Consider the following 17,690-nt stretch of genomic DNA (forward strand, 5'->3'; position numbering starts at 1 on the left):
TAATTTTTACAGTTGTTTACTTAGAGGCTTCACTTTTAATAATTCTGAGAGAAGGATCAAAGCAAAGCAGTGAAGCCTCCAGCATTTTCTCCTGCCTCTTTTCTCTACTTACACAAAGAGGAAGAAGGCATTTCTACAAAGTCCTGACTCAAGTATAAAAATAAAAATTACATTTATCATATTTGAAGGCAGCCAAGAAAAACTGACCTCATGGTGTGAACTCTAAGAAAGCTCAGGAGGGAGAAATTAAAACAATTAGTAGTAATTATCACCAAAATTATGGTACTGAATAGGACAGTGCCTAATAATGAGAGGTCACAATTACTAATGCACCCTTCTGTATGCTCATTTGTCTTCTCAGTGTTGTAGTCATTTGTGTTGTCCTTCTGCACAGCAGGATGCCCAGTGCCACACTCCTTTCTCTTTCATGAGAAGTTCACAATAAGCAAGGGTTCAACATGTTCAGAGCAGCATTTTTTGCCTTTGGAGAACTTGGAATAATATGGGATTTACTTTCAGTCTCTTTGTAAAGAAACTTGACTGCCTCTGAGTTTTATTGTCTTTATTTATATGTTACAAGGGAAAGAAGCTAAAAGGTGAGCAAAAACTGCATTAATTTATATTTTATCCCAAATAAATGGAACCAGAATCAAACTTTCCATTCTTCTTCAGGCACAGGCTTTGCACAAAATAGGTAGGTTTATCAGTAGATTTTACTGATGGAGCTAATTCTTAGAATGGTTTGGGCTGGAAGGGACTTTAAAAACCTAGCTGGTCCTAGTTCCCATACCTCACCAGACCAGGTTGCTCTAAGCCTTACCCACCCTGGCCTTGAACACTTCCAGGAATGAGGCATCTCTGGGGAACCTGTTCCAGTGCCTCATCACCCTCATTGTTACAATTTTCTTCCTTCTATCTAATCTAAATCTGATCTCTGCTAATTTAAAGCAATCACCCCTTATCCTCCCACTGCATGCCCTAGTAAAATTCCCTCTCTGACTTTTTTGTAGACCCCCTTATTCATGATGGAGCCAATGGATGGAGCCTTATTCAACTGATGGGCCAATAAAGCTAGGACAGAAATAAACCCTTTCAGTGACATCACAGTATAAAACTGCTTGCACAACAGTAGTATCCACACAAGAATTTTTATCAAACTAGCCATCCTAATAATTTAACACACTCATTTTGGGGACTTAAAACTTGAAACACAGGATTTCCCAGAGAGGTCACCTACACTTTGTGCCTACTCTGATACATTTTTACAGATTCATAGCAATTTTATGGTTTTTAATATTGATCCAACAACAAATCAGGAAAAAGGCATTTTGTCACTTAAAGCTTCTTAATCAAAAGAAGGCATTTGGGGTCAACCCTTGTCTGCTTAATCAAAATGTTTTCTTTCAGCACAAATATGAAAGCAAACTTCAAAAAGTAACATTAAAATGATAAATTATATTATTATATTCCAGAAAATTCATAACACATTATAGCAACTCTATTTAAGTCATTTTTCACAGCCAGATCTCATCCAAATCAATACTATCTTGAAGGACATTTTGATTTCAAATCACAGCATTTTCTAAAGGACAAGTATTAAAAAAAATTTTGCCATAGCTAAAAGTGGACCCAGCATTAAAAAAAAAACCACAATGAGCATGATGCATTATGTTGTTTATAATCTAGAGATAGCAACAATTTTTTTAAAAAATCTAAAAGTCCAAGAAAAGTTCTTGGGAATTTTTACCTGATATGGCATAGACAAAAAAAATCTTTCCTTTCCTCTAATAGATCCATAAGTGCCAGTTCAATCACCTCCCTTCTTGAGGCTGCAGCCTTCATCAGAGGGCTGGCAGAGCAGGCTGTCAGAGCACTCTAATTTACTTCAGGAAAAATCAATTAAGATAGCTTAAGTGACTTTAACGGGGAAATTGCTGGTGACAGTAATCACCACTGCAGACAGTGATGAGTACCCGAGAATGGCAACTTCTTCCATCAGCATGTTTGTACCAAAGTGGGCATCTCTCCATTGGTTCAACATCTGACCTAAAGCCTCTCAAGTCAACAAAATTTTTGGAATTATAAAAGTAGAGTTAACAATGAACGCATATTCAATATTTGGCTAGGAAACAATACTTCTCAAAGTATTCCTTTGTCGTGTTTTATACACACACAAACACACACACACACACACACACACATATACACACACATATATAGTTGGCCAGGCATTCTTGTGATTGAGTAAACTATATTGAAAGAGAATGTCTTGATAAAGTCAACATTGCATGTCCAAATCAGTACTACAGAAAACAACAAATGTCACTCTGCTGCTTCTGCCACTTCAGCAGCATTTCAAAGGTCACTAATTCCTTGAGAAGCTGCCATAAATAGCCTGCATCTTATACAGAAATGTTCTGCCAAAATATTAACTCAGAGTTGCCTTATATTTTCACCTTCAGTCATCAATACTTCTGACAAGCCTTTGCTAGAATATGCTTTCCACCTTAGCATCTTATTAATTCCATGGCTACATCTTTCCCCATACTCCCACAGTAATTGCAGGACTCCCACTCAGGTTTCACTGACACCAAGAAGTGGAAAACATTCTTCCCAGATGGGAAACTCTCTTTGTAGTGATGCAGCTCCTGTTGATAGAGCTGTGCTTCTGTCTATTCCTCCCCAAAAGTTAAGCTATACCAGCAAAGCCTTTTGTTTGTTTTTTTTTTTTCTGTTAGTTTAAAATGAGTTCACACTAGTGCTATCAACAGTATTAAAATGGTGGAGGGGAAAAAGTTTACATCCAAACCCAGCAGATCAATAGGAGCAGAGGTTTCCCCTGTGAGACACGGCCTTGGTGGAGCAGCAGCTTTGACTCTGCTTCTCTCGCACAGGCAGCCTTGATGAGAAACACAAAAAGTGTCTCCTACTACACACAGGGCACCTTGTAGCATCCTTTGCTCCATGAAATGGCCTATGCACATGAGGAAATGAATAATCTCAGGAGAGACAAGACTGGCACTTTTGCACATAAAGAGCTGAGCTGTGTCTCAACAGGGAGTGCACATACATTTGTACATGCAAGAACCAGAGGCAGAAAGCAGGGGGGAGAAGATACCTGCTCAAGCCTTACTGCAGTCAGGCAGTGAATGCTGCAGATGTTGCAGCACTGGAATCCAGCTAAACTCCCCCCAGCTGCAGAAACCTCCCCCATCTGCTGCCTGCTGGAACTGCTATACAAACAGAAGGGCTCTTCTGCACATTGCTGCTTTCTGACTTCCATGGGTAAAGATGACTTTGCCACAACCAGCATAAGCTTCCAGAGACTATGGAGGATGTTTTCAGAAAACCAAAATCCTTACAAACAATCCCTGGAAAATATTACTGGGCATCACAGTAAACACTGAGCTGGAATAAGTGAAGGACTTTTCTTCAGGAAAAATACTGTGAGTAAAAGAAAAGTAAGAAGAAAGCAGCCATTCAAAACCTGTATTATTAGGGGTAGACATATCTTCAGAATATAATGAAACAAGTACTTGGGTTCCATATCCTGTCCCTCAGTAGAGCAAATGTGAGCCTTGTTGGTTCAGAAATATAAAGGCTTAAAAAGAAATTAGAACTTACTAGATGAACAAGGAACATAAGACCAAATAATTGCACTCAACATAAAGCACTGAAGATGCTTCTTTGAAACATTTCATCCAGTCTTTCTATGCTTGCAAAACTTGCTAGCACTAGAAACAATCTAGGGGATAAAACTCAAGACATAAACCCTAAAAAGTATACTACCCAAGGGATGAATACTGTAATTATCTAAAACCTGTTATGGTACCTAATAATGTGTGGCCTACCTGGAATCAATAGGACTAACTCAGCAGGCAGACAGCAAAATCTGTACCTTAATTTATTTTCTTACTTAAATTAAAAGGCTCACTTTTGGTAGGATTTTCAAAGTCCTTGTAATCTTCAGACTTACCCTTGAATTTTTCTTTTTCTTCTGCTACTGAACAAAGTCTATTTTCGAATTGGCAGCTTTGTACTGTTACCTCAATGAATGATAGCAGCAACTTGAAGCCTGCAATGAAAACAGGAGCAGTTTAGGCACATAGCAAAATGTGAGTAACAAGTAAATATATAATGTAATTTCCACTGTCATACAGCCCCTCCCCTACTAAAGATCCTTTTTCACACCCTTTGTCCCACAATTAATGACATATTTTCTTCTTGTTACCCCTTCTTCCAGAAGTGCTGCTAAGGTTCAAAGTACAACAATATAACAGTGGAAATATTTGCACTCACTTCTCAAAATGATCAAGCTCATATTAAAAATATCTTCACGTGCATCTATTCAGCATACATTTTTATTGTTTTATTTTCTATTTCCCCTGTTTAATGTGGTTAAGCTACTGGAAAAATTAGCTGAACAAGTGGAAAAGGTTGAAAACATTTCTTTAGAGCTCATCCCTATATTCGACTTCAGTATCTGAGTTTTGCTGACTCAGTTTTGCTGAATGAGTGGCTAACTTGAAACTTTTCAGCCAGTGATTAGTCACAGGAAGGCTCTTACACAGTTGAGTCAGCTCTCACTCACCAAAAGATTCAGAAAGTTCTGAACATTGACATCTTCTGTTCAGATTAGTCTCAATATCCCTGAGCTAGGCAGCTAAGCCCTCTGTGCTACATGGTAAGCATTTTGGACCAGCATCTACAGTTCTACTGCAGATGCCAGCCAGAAGAAAAAATATGTCTTAACATTTAAATGTCTTAAATCTCACCTCAAGGTGTTTCTGAGAACACTCAGACCTTTTAATAATTTAGAGATTTTTGTGTTTCTTTGTGATAGTTAAGAGTAGTCAAGAGTGGGAATGCTGTGCCCACATACACACCAGAAGAAAACTGGCCACAACTGATGATCCTAGCTAGGTGGGGAAGGAACAATGAAAAACGCTGCTCCAGTTTCCTAACTCAACATTTTTAATGTGTTACATAAAGAAGCCTTGGAGAATGAAGAAGACCCATGTCTCCCTTTACCCAAGCAAATGCAAGTCTTATTTGCTTTCCTTCTGGTTCAATAACTGTTGAATTATCCTTGAGCCAAGGGGATGGTGCTGGTGCTGCAGAGTTGCCCATAGATCAAATCCTCTTGGGGTGGTAGGAGATGAAGTCTGAGGAGAAGACCATCAAGACCCTGCAGATATTGCTGATGTTTCCCCAGCTCACATAAGTGCTTCTGAGAACTCAGCACAAGGCCCTGAAAATTGACTCAGAGATCATTAGGGAGCCAGCAAAGTGCCTGGTACATGGATTGATGTTTTCTGAGAACTGCTGCAAAGGAAGCAGGTGGTTGCATCTGCCAGCTGCAGTTTTTCCAGATTCTGCTTTGAAGCCAGGATGAATGTTCCAATAATCAAGTATGCAGGCTGCAGAGATATATGACTGGGATGTGTCCTAACTGGAAATGATGTGCTGCATTGCTTTTGCAGCTATTGGGTCTGTCAGCTGGGCTTATAGACAATCTCATCTCTTGCAGGCTCCTCTGAAGTGCAGTGCAGTTAATATTGCAAATAAACTGGGATTCTGGTCGCACAGCAAGAGGAATATGTCCAACTGGCAGAGAGAATAAATACTTCTCCAAACAGGCAGTAATCAGTTAACATTACTCTAAAACAAACATTGAGAAAGCATGGCACTTTAGCAATTAAAGGTCCAAATTTGCAAAATTAATTAGTGTTTCCCACAGCATAGCACTCTACTTATGAACAGCTCTATTGTAAATGTATGATGCTCTAATATGAAAAGAGAGCATTCTTATGTTAATTATCTAATTAACTAATCTGGGCACAATTAGCAGCTGAAACAGCACAGCATTACACTCTCTTCCTTCTTCCCTTCCGGATTCAAGATTGCCTTTAAATCCCTACTTTGGAGTGGCAGGGGACCCTGGTGACAGGGCTTGCTACCACATCAGGCAGAACTCAATGCCAGCAGAGGTTCCAGTGAGCGGGCACTGACACAGGAGAGGCAGCAATCTCTGGCACGTAATTTAGGAGGGGTAAAGTCATCTATTTAATCTCACCCCTATAGCTAGCCAGCCCTCCAGGGAAGCCATCCTTGTCACCTCACAGAAAGTCAGCATGAAATGCTCAAGAATACACTTGTCTGTTTTTCTGTCCATTTGGAAACCCAACACCACTTCACCAGACCCCCCTGAGAGCAGTATTTTCCAAAGGATGGATCAGTGACTATTTTAGAGCTCTGAAAATAGAGTCTCTTTCATTTCTACTTTGCTGCCAGAGTAGCTATTGACTTCACTAAAGTTTACTGTGGCATGAAAAGAATTAGCATGCAGATCTCTGACAAAAACTTACCAGAGAGAAGAACATTTGCTGAAAGATTCTAAATCAGCCTCGGAGGATGGCTTAGACAATGTCTTAAAGTCCTAAATCAGATTACGTCACAATGGTCCTAAACCAGGGGCAGAAATTAAAGAAGAATAGTCATTTTAATATTTTCACATTTCTACATTTCTACACCTGCATCACGTAGCCTTTTTTATGCAAGAATTTCGGGTTTTGTTCAGTAATTAAAATGGGCAGAAAAAGGAAATATAAGCGGAGACTAACAAGTTCTATACAGAATTGTACAAGATGTTCAACTTAAAATACTTTATCTTTATTCTGGGGTGTTTTTCTTTTAGAGTTCCATGCTAGTTTAGGATTTTTCATTAAGAAATTTTGGGTAGATCTACTCTCCCACTCATTCAATGCTCTCTAACAAGGAAAGGAGTGGTGGACGCACACCTTTGCCTATGCAATGCAGGGCTGGTCTTGAGACATTGCTGATCTACTATGTATGAAAGAAATACAAAAAAAAATTATGTAGAAAGAACTGGAATAGTTTATCTAATCCAATACCTGCAAGATCTGCTGCACTAAATCTGCTTACTCTGGACTTGTTCTCTTGAGTTCTGAGCATCTTCAAGGATGGAGACTCCAGCACTTCTCCAGACAGTCTGCTTCACATTTTCCTGCTCTTCCAGTGAAAAAAAAAATTCTTAATAGTTAACTGTAATTTCCCGTCTTCCAAGCTGTGTCTTTGCATTTTGCCCTTTCACTGTGAATCTCTCATAAGAATCTGGATTCATCTTCCCTACAGCTTCCCAATAGGTAGCTGCAGGCAGCCAGGAGACCTCCCTTCAGTGGTTCCTTCTCCAGGCTAAAATAAACCAGCTGCCTCAGCTTCTCCTTCTGATCACTCGCTCCAGCCCCCCACCACCCCGGTGACCCCTCCCTTGGGCTCGTTCCGTGTGGTTGACACCTTTCTTGTGCTGGGAAAGACAGAACTGGACTCAGTCTCCCACTGACCTCTGCCCAGTGCCATGTCATGGGGAATGATCATTCCTGCTGGCTGCTGAGTGCACTTCTGCCCAGGCAGCTTCACAGAGATGCTCTGGGCTTGGAAGGTTGCAGCACTTTGCTGGACAGGTTCTGAGGAACCTGAGCTAACACTGAGGTTGGCCTGGCCTTCACAAAGCAGAGGTGGAAAAGACCAATGTCAGATGCCCCTCCTGCATAAGTTTTTATGCAGGTCTCAGTGGGCTGCAGTCACAGACACTCACTCCAGCACAGGACCCAGTCCCTGCACACAAGAGCCCAAATTGTAGACCTACATGGCCCAGCAAAGACTTTGCTCAACGTCTGAGAATTCCAGACTGATCTCTTCTTCATGCCAGTATAGTTTACAGCATATCCCAAGTGCATAAATCCCACGAGGAGAAAGAATGAATCATCTCAGCAGCAGCACTGATGAAACTCCTGACACAAGCAGCCAAAAGCAGCCTTGCCCACCCTCAGGGGCAAGAAGAGGCACTTGCATTTGTCCATACTCTGAGAAGACATTACCACAGCCTGAGACTATGAATAGCCCATGTGCAATGCAGGGGGAGGGGAAAAAGGCTATACAAGAAAAGAAAATGAAAGATGGTTCCCAGACACCATCACAAGACCATGTATCCTCCGGCATGTGCTGTGTAAGTCAGCTCTTATTTAAAACTCTCTCTTAGTTCTTATGTTAACTTGTTCATAGAGGGTAATCCTGTGAATGATATGCTTCTGGCATAACAGCTAAGCTAGTAAAGGGCTTACAACATTATATTTCCTTGTGAAAGGAAAGGGGACTGACTCTTCCAAGACCTTAAAATATAGTGCTGGGCACCTATTAATAGCTTTTGTCAAAGTGAATCATCATCCTCATCTCTTAAGCAATGACTCATGAATTAGCCACACAAATAATTGCATCTACTGACCTCTACAAGCGGGGGAAAAAAAAAGAAAAAGAAAAAACAAGCAAAAAAGACCAAAACAGAAAAAAACAAACCCCCCCCCCCAAAAAAAAAACCAAACCAACCAAAAAACTCCAAAAAACTCCAACTACATAAGATATAAAAAGCCATATAATATTCTATCATATCAATAATTAACCATAATTGACTAATAGGATGACAAAAAGAACTGCCTGCCTTTGCTGTGGCATAAATCAGCATACTTAAGATATGTTATCAAATGCCACCACATATCCCTGTGTTTTATTTGAGCCTTGAGTGATTTGTATAAATCTGTAAGAGCCCTTCTGAAATTCTCCAACTGCCTCAGAAGGTACCATGAGATGCTCTGGATACATTTTCTACATTATTCCTAAAGCATGGCTTTGGGGTAGTAGAGCCTTTTCTTACAAGCTGCAATGAGGCTGGACACCAAGCAGTCCTCCAGTCAAATCAAAGTCAAAAGCTCAAATCCCAGCTCTTTCACAACAATGTTCATGGTGGTCTACAATGTTCATGGTAGCCTCCAAACACCAGGAGAGTAATTATCTTACCTACTCATAAGAAATTTCTATACCGAGAAACTTAGGGAATGCTTTACAACATGTCTTCATTTCAGGAAAATTCTCTTCTCTTTTGAGAAATAGACAGTGAGACACTAGAATGCAGCTGCATGACCTAGCATGGATTTTACCACTGTATAGAGCCTTTGAGCTCCACTAAGGACACCACAGAGTCCAGTAAGGCATCTGTCTACTGACAGGAAACCTGGTTTTTGTCTCAAAACAGCCGTTTCAGAATTTCTTCTTTATCCATGCAATTATGGAAAATATGTGGAAAAACACCATCCTGTGACTTACATTACAAATTGCTATTAAGCAACAATCTTTGAATTTTGCCATGTGAGTGCAAACTTTTATTGTCAATCCAGAGGAAAAGTATTTGTCATATATACATAAGAGACACTCATGACCTGCTTATGGATATCCCACTATCTGGGGGAAAAAAAAAAAAGACACTATGCATACACTATTGTATGCATCAAACATACAATTCTCTGGTTTATTTCTTGAGTACAAGTCTTGATTCTTTTTTGGGAAAGGTCTTCATGACATAAGTTGTGAGAGTAATGAAGTTCATCATCTTTTGAGACCTCTAAGCAAGTGCTTCCAAATTCCATATCTTAACACATCCATAGAATTTGTTACAAATATTACTAGTTTGTGCCAGAAACTTTATAACAAGGTGCTGGCTGGCTACCGCACCACTAACTCTCTAGGACTGGCTTAGGGACAATTCAGTGTGTTATTTAATGAGAGCGTACATGGCCTATGAAAGCCTGTAGGACTCACTTCACATCGTGGTTTGCTCTCTCAGTGATCTTGCTTGGCAGCTCCCTGCTAGCTGAGGCCAGACTGTCATCTGAGCCACTGACTCTCCTCTTTGCCTCAGACGGTCTCAGATTGCATTCAGACTCTCCATTTAGAAATAATAGGCAAATGGTGTGCACAGACATCACCCTTTACATAGGATGGAGTGCGGATGCCCTGCTCATTCTCATTCAGCAAGCTGCATTCAGTGGTAAAGCTGAACTTTTGGTAAAGCTCACTGATGCTTCATTTTAGGGTTTGGGTTTTTCTCCTTTTTCTGAGAGGACTTTCCCCTTCCGTAGTGTCTTTCAACTGAAAATACTTCCTAGTTTAAACATATGTTTGCAGAATTATTTTCAATATGTTCCTGAGCCATGGGAATAACCAAAGCACTGTGGTGTAATGTGCAAAGCATCACTGCTTTTAAATTGAGGTGGGAAGCAGTGAATATTGCCTTTACCTGGAACTACAAGGGTAATTAATATAACTGGAACATCAGGTTAATTAAAAATACTCTGTGACCTAGGAAGGTTGTTACTGAGTCCAAATTATCAGATCCATCTTTCAAGGTTGTCCACATAAAGAAGTTTTTTGTATAAAAAGTTACTGGTACTTTTCACATTAAAAAGTAAAAAAAAAAAAAAAAAAGAAGAAGAAAGAAAAAAGAAAAAGTAGGAAAAAAAATTGCAGATCCAAACAAGGTGTTTCTGGACTCAAAGGAGATGTGCATGCTGATTCTTCACATAAGTTAAGGATTTTTTTTTTTATAAAGAACTCTTTTTTGTTGAACTATTAGTCCCCCTACACATCCCCCAAGTGTTCTTCTTTGATTTAAGATTATAGCTGAGTTAGTTTTAGGATTATTTTACAGCACAGGGCAAAAACTGTGTCAAGGACCAAAGAAGACATAGGAGGCTGTTATTGATGAGTTATCATGTAACCACCACAAAGAGGTTGTGCATTTTCCCTTTTCCTCCTTCCTTTGACTATTGTCTTATCTGGTTTTCCAGGGGTTTCATGGAACATTCAAAACTATTCTCTTAATTTTTCTTTGACATCTGACACAGTGCTTATGCCAAGGACTCTAGTGACCTGAAACACCTTTAAGCCTAATGAAGATTTTCTACAAATCTTAAGATTTGAGACATAAGTCAAGGATGTCATGGACTGAAATGAGCAAAATAACTACCAAGACCTCAAAATTCCTATCATTCAGCATGGTAACCTTCAGCAGCCAGAGGGGGGAAAATATATCAATCAACATTCAGAGTAATCACCTGCCTCTTTTGTCTCCCCTGTTAAGTCAAATTTACTGTTATTCCTGCTGTTTAGATACTACTGGAAAAACAGTGACCTTAAAATATACATGTTCTCCAGATATGTCAATCACTAAATCTCTTTTTTTTCTATTTCACTAGCATTTGTACCTCAGATGAAGTCATCCATGGATTTGTGTTCTGTTTTACTGGTGTTCAAGCCATATGTTGATATTGATAGTTTGGAACCAAAATGAGGCAATAATCAAGATAGAATTTGTTGCAGCTCGTTTTAAAGTAGCAATTCTCAGTCCCTAATGATGCAAGGTAATACCTCTTAGGGAAGGAGAGGAACCTTGCAAATGCTGCTCCCACCTTTATCCCCAATGCTTCCTCCATTCTGACAGTCCTGGGAGGAGTGTGGTGTCTATTTTATGTCAGTAGGAATACGAGGATTAGATAGAGTAGATGAGAAAGGGTTGACACGCAATATCTGCTTGCATGGTGGTGATTATCTGTTTAGATTTATTTGATTAGTCCTCTTCCTTATTCCTGGGAAACGAGGAGCTGAAGCATTGCAACAATCTGAATTTGTGCAATCATGCCAGAACTGCAGAAAAGTTTGCTCTTTCTCTTTGTGGAGTTGCCCAGGCCCATCAGCTCAGGCAAGGTCGGTTTTAGACCTAAATGTGAGATCCTGGGTTGTGAGGGAAAAAGATTTCTGCATTTAGAAGTCACAAGAGATCAGGGTATTCATGCTTAGGAGAGACACAAGTCCTACATACAGATATCATAAGCAAGCTTGGCTCAAAGGGTGCTGTAAACTCCCAATAAAAGGTATTTGCAGGATTCAGTATTAAACACTTAAACAGCTTTGGTGGAGCTTGTCAGGATAACTGGAGAGACAGCAAAGCATGCTGTGTTGGGCTTCATGGGAGCCAAGGAGCTGCAGACAGGGCCAGAACAAGAGCACCAACATGGGTGAGGAAATCCAGCAGGATGGAGTACAAAATGCAACACCAAATAAGAATGGGCTGATGGACATCATGTAAAAGGAGGAAAATCCTTACTTTGAAAGTCACAGTGCATGTCTGGCAGTGGCAGAAGGGTTTTCCTGGCACCAATTTTCAGAGGTGTTCTTTGAACCATTTGTACTCTGCAATGGATATTCATACCCTATTCAAATATTCCTTCCTCATTGCCTTCTCAAAATCCACTGTTTTCCCTAACAGACAGGAAGAGTTTGCAAATACCTTCTGGTGTGTATCCAGAAGTCTGTGCTTCCTCCACCTATTTTGATAAGGAGGAGACAGCAGTAGGGGCAGGCCTGTGACAGCTACTGCCTCCAGTGACATGGGGCACACAGGTTGCACAAGGTTGTGCCAAGGACATTTTTCTTCCCACTTTTTCTGTTCTGATATCTAGTAAATCTGCATCTGAGATAAACAGCAAAAGTACTGCTATAAAAGCAATTCTCTGTAGCAGGGTGATACAGAAATCAGTGGAATACCTATTTTTCTTCATAATTGTTTTCATCTTTATCTCCAACACAAAATTAATAGAATTTTAAAGATACCCTTGAAATTAATGAAGTTTTTCTTATTCAATTAAACCTCAAAATAGTTAAATAGATATTTATGCAATTCATCATGACTCTGCAGCCTACCATCACCCAAAGAAAACTTTCCCTTTTAGGAGAGGGGAAGTTTATGTAGCTGAAGTCTTGGATAACATTGATTCAGTCCTGAGGCAATACAGATGCCAATTATATGATACACATACCATACATCTTTAAATTCTCTGTAAAACAATCCCTGAGAAATAATTGTTATTATCATTCTAGTCAAGAACTGAAAATACAACCAGCACTGTTCCTTACCTGTTGATACAAAACTAAACTTTGGGTGTGTCTGTAACAGCTTCATTCTTTCTGTCTGTTAGTTATGATACAGCAATCATGGATTGGTCTGTAAAAGGACTTTAATTTCTTTACTAAGAACCTGTCAGCTTACACGCTTCCATATCATATCACTTGAAGTGTTAAAGTAACTTCTTATCTTCCTGTCCTCTTTCTCTTTACATTACAACTTTGTTTGACCCTCTGGATTTTCACTAATTTTTTTGTGGTTAATAAGTGCCAATTACTCTCAGGCAAAGAGCTAAACAAATAAAAGAATAATTTAATTTCATTGTAAAGGAACAGGATTTTTTAAAAAGTCAAAATAATTATTATAAAGGCATAAAATTTTACGTCCTTCAGACTGTAGAGTCTGATCAGTAGAAAACTACCCAAAACAATTTCAATTGGTTGAGGCTTCTTTTTTATAATATGATCAAAGAGGTTTTTCAAACCCTGCTACTCAACTCAAATTGACTTGCCCAATTTGAAAAAGTACCATTTTGCCTCACCTACTAATTGTGTAGACAAAACTATGTGACCTCTCCGCTAACTCACCTTCACATTGCTGTCATCCTTGCCACTGTGTTTGCCACCAGCCTGTGCCTCTGTACCCCTTCCCAAGGTGGCATCATAACCTCTCCTACTATGCCCAGAGACTAACCAGTATTTCAGCTTTGTCACCTGATTTAGGTCACAACAAACTTTAATTAAATAACATTCTCAGAGATCTGTCTCTGAACCTTTAATTCTTCATATAATAATCATGATTGATAGCCTACAAACAATCTCCTGTTAGAAAAAAAAAATTAATAGATCATTAAACCTATGTGAGTGAAATTAGCAGACACATAAGGGAAAAAAAATGTGTATAGCCATATTCTCAATGCTCTCCAATCTCAAAGATCCACTTTGAACCTTGCCAAAACATTCCTCTGAAGAGCTTACATTATCCTAACCTATGGCCTATACCAATAACTAGATGTAAGACAATGGTATTCTAATGAAAATTTCTCAAACTCTCCTTCCTTGCAGCATAGCAACTTTGTTAAAGTAATCTCAGATGTAAACCTCTACAAACCAGGAACCTGACCATGCCTGAGGAATAAATGTTGACCCTGACAGCACATCTCCACTATCACCAGCATGGAAGACACAAATACACAGCCTAGGAGGTGTATGACCATGGAACCTTCTTTCCTCATTGAAACCACCCTTGTGAAACCAAGTCATCACTGTCTCCCAGAGCAAACTCAAAAGTAAAATAGTACAGGAAAATAGTAAAACAGTAACTTTCAGGTACCAGTAGGAGAACACTTTCCAGACCCCGTAATATTACACCATTGGTCCCTTAATCCTGTTACTCAAGAGAGACATCAACCTTCAGCATGAGCCTGGAAATAAAAATCACTAGATCTCCTGGCTATCTGAGAATCATGGATCCACTAGAGCTAGCAGGTTCATACCATAGTATAACTTTTCCAACTGCCTACCACACACATTATATTGCTTTTTACTATGGACAATGATGACTCTATTCCAGTCCTCAACATTTCCTATTAGTGATTGCTGAAACAATGTCAGCCTCACCTGGAAATTACTGACTATAAGCAGACAGACTGAGGTTTGATTTCAGCGTACTTTGAAGCACATGGCTACCTAAAACAGAGGCAAAGGAGATTTTCACACTAGGAAAGCTTCCTCTACTATGGCTCTGAATAAAAAATGGGCATCTTCTAATGAAAAAAAGTTGAGAACTTCAAAGAAAGAAATTACTTCATTCAAGCTTCATTATATTAATATTCCAGGGATTTTTACTGTATTCAAGGTAACAGAAGGAGTATAGTCCTTAACGAGAAGTTTTTTCCAAAGGAACACCTGACTCCATAATATCCTTTACCAGCAGAAAATATATTGCCAAGTGTTCATGCATAAAAGGAAGGTAACAGGAACAAAGCTGGATAAAAGGGATAATCAACATTAGTAGACCTTCTTAAAAAAGTCCTTTTTAGGGTTACATACAGGATATCTGATCTGGGAACTACTTTAGGATCAAAATTCTAAAGTTAGTCCATGTTAGACCACAGAAGAAATAACACAGAATAAAAAACATCAACACAAAAGGATGCTTTTTGGAACCTATTCCAAAGCACTCTGTTAAAAACTACATAACCTAATTCACACTTTGAAATCTAATCATTTGGTTCATTCCCTCTGTTCTATTTCAGGCAGGATATCTGTAAGATGTCTACCCACTGTTAAATTGGTAACCTTCTCGAGCAAAATTGATCATTGTCATGACTACTACTTTTCCTTTATCATTCAGGGAACAAGTAATTCTGTACTGTATTATGGTAGGCTTTCTGATTTGAATTTTATTTTCTGCTTGTCTTTGCTTTTTGTCTGCTGTCATGTCTTTTCCTGGGGATATATTTTGCCACTTGGGAAATTCTGAGAAGATAAAACACTGTGAGATTCAAAATTCTTAACAGTCCAGAGCATGTGTGTTTGCATTTGTGGAGGTTCTATATTTATTCACTGTCTCCCTGGAAAACCTCCTAGCTTTTTATTTCTAGCTCATCTGTGGCACTTCATTTGTAACATGCTACAGGCTTCCAAAGACAGACACAACACAAAAAGGGAGAGGGAAAATGCTGAGTTCATCACCATAAATTACTGATGTTTCTTCTACTTAACTTACTCATCAGATTCATTTTTAATGATGTGTGGATTTTAGTTTTAAATTTGCCATGAAACCAGATGATTTTTAAGGTTGCTTCCAACCCAAACCATTCTGTGATTCTGTGTAGCACTGCAGGCATTCAATTTGAAGCACTGCATTAAAGAGGATTTCTCCCAGTGTGTGTCTCTGGTTCCATTTTCTGCAGTAGATCTCTGCAACTGTGACTTGGCAGGCACTGGTGGTATTTATCCAAAGCACAGAATGCAATAGGAAACAGAAAGAAAAGAGGAAGATTTTTATTATATAACCGATAAAATGCAGAAACAGATGCTGTGTGATTGCTCTGGAATTAGTTGATTTATTTAAAGGGTTAATTGACTCATTGTATTCCTATGGGGTAAACTGGAATTCAGATGACTTGCAGTGATCCAGTGTCTGGGAACACCAGGAAATTTGCATATACTAATGTTTCCATCTTCCAGTTTGTAACTAATTTAAATTAGGGTCAGACGCTGCTGCTTTTGTTGTTCCCAATTCCAGACTTGCAGTGCCTTTAGCAGAACCAGAAGCTGCCTGTGGGCTGGGGTCAGCACTGGGATATTCTCAGTTAAACAGCCTGAGTGAAAGATGGGAAGAAGGTGGGAGTGAGCTGGTCTGGGTTTACCCCAGAGGGAGTTTCCACCAAAGCATCATTAAAAAAAAAAAAAATAAATAAATTGAATGAAAAATTAATTTGCTTTAGGGTTTTTCCAGAGGGCTTCATAAGTGGAATCAGCTGAAACCAGTGGGAGCTTTATCCACAGCTGTGGGAGGATCAGGCACAAACCAGTGCAGCATGTTTTTGAAAACTCTATTTGGCCCATTGTGTGGGGATCCACTGGACTGCATGTCATTGTCATGGATCCACGTGTCACCTACATAACTCCTGATACAGATATCAGCCCCAGACTACTCGGCAGGAACAACATTCCAAAAAATGAGAGGCAGGAGTTCAAAATCCTAGTCCCACACCCACCACCTCGGGACCTTGGGAAACTTGTATTTTCTGACTGTGTCACAGTTCCTTATCTGTGAGTTAATACTTACAGGTCACTGCCTTAAAGATCTATTGCAGAAATAAATACATGATAACTTATACAATGGGTACAAGATCAAATGAGTAGCTAAGACAGACAGCCATGAACATTCTGGGAGTTTTTTCATCCTAAGTCAGGCAAACTAGCAATTAAAGCATCTGGCTCTGATACACAGTAAAAAGGAGTAGGGAAAAGAAAAAGAAAAAAAAAAACACTTACAGAGCTGTTCCTAAAAATATAAAATGTATTTTAATTATGAAGGAGAATTAATTTTAGATTGAGGAAAATCTCATGGGGCATTCAGCCAACTCATCCATCTCCTATCACCAGAGAATTTCAGCTTTCCAAACAGCCCTGTAACACACCACTTCTTGGGATCTTCTCTGAATACCGAGCTTATTATCTTTTGACTCCTTCATTATCTGTCACTGACATAAAATGCGGCATGTACTCCTAAGGAAATTAAATGCTGAAGGAAAAAAACATATTAGGCTGTCTAATCACCCTTCCCCTCCCCTTGCCAGGGTTTCTCCCTACTGTATCATCTTTGCCCTTCAGCCACACACAAAACCTTGTCAGCTTTGCCACTGCTCTTTCCCTTTCTGCCCCTCCATTTCCTGCCACTTTGTTCTTTAAATTAAAAATATGCAGCAATATCTGAATTCAGATGTCTGGGACAGTGTCAGGTGAGTGAGGACATGATGCTATGCAGACAATGTATGGTCACTATTAGCCAAAAGGGCTGAGTGCTCTTCATCTTGGTCTCCAGAAGTGTGATTAAAATCATAGTGTAAGCTGATCAAAACCCCCCCACATGGCTCCCCAGTGCTCTGTACCAATGCTGCTGCCAGGGCTCAGGCTCTGGCTCTATGTCTACAGCAATGGAGAGTTTTTGGAGAGTGAGATGTACCCCAGGTTTTGCCACTGGCCTGAAGATGCTTTTGAACAGCTCTGTCTACCTCAGCACCTTGTCTTGTATAAGGAGATGCCCTTCATCAGCAACCCCTGCATGGAGTACTAGGTGCTGGTAGCCGTGGTAACACCCATAGCACAACACTAACTTCATATCTGTTAAATGCTCTTATTCA

At 39.5% G+C, this 17,690-nt stretch overlaps 1 long non-coding RNA gene across 9 annotated transcripts in view; it reads right to left on the reverse strand.

Annotated features, from left to right (window-relative positions):
* LOC146767541 (uncharacterized) overlaps positions 1–17,690 on the reverse strand; it is an 89,752-nt gene that overhangs the window by 21,565 nt on the left and 50,497 nt on the right. For 4 of the 9 annotated variants that reach the window (XR_014954731.1, XR_014954728.1, XR_014954727.1 and 1 more), the window contains 2 exons: positions 6,915–7,032; positions 3,977–6,465 (listed from right to left, as the gene is read on the reverse strand). This is a non-coding gene — a long non-coding RNA (uncharacterized LOC146767541). The remainder of the gene's footprint in view (positions 1–3,976; positions 6,466–6,914; positions 7,033–17,690) is intronic. The other 5 variants (XR_014954729.1, XR_014954733.1, XR_014954732.1 and 2 more) reach the window with 5 other exon arrangements.

This window comes from Lonchura striata, chromosome 4 (assembly GCF_050655825.1).
Source record: "Lonchura striata isolate lonStrDom1 chromosome 4, ASM5065582v1, whole genome shotgun sequence".
Taxonomy (NCBI): domain Eukaryota; kingdom Metazoa; phylum Chordata; class Aves; order Passeriformes; family Estrildidae; genus Lonchura; species Lonchura striata.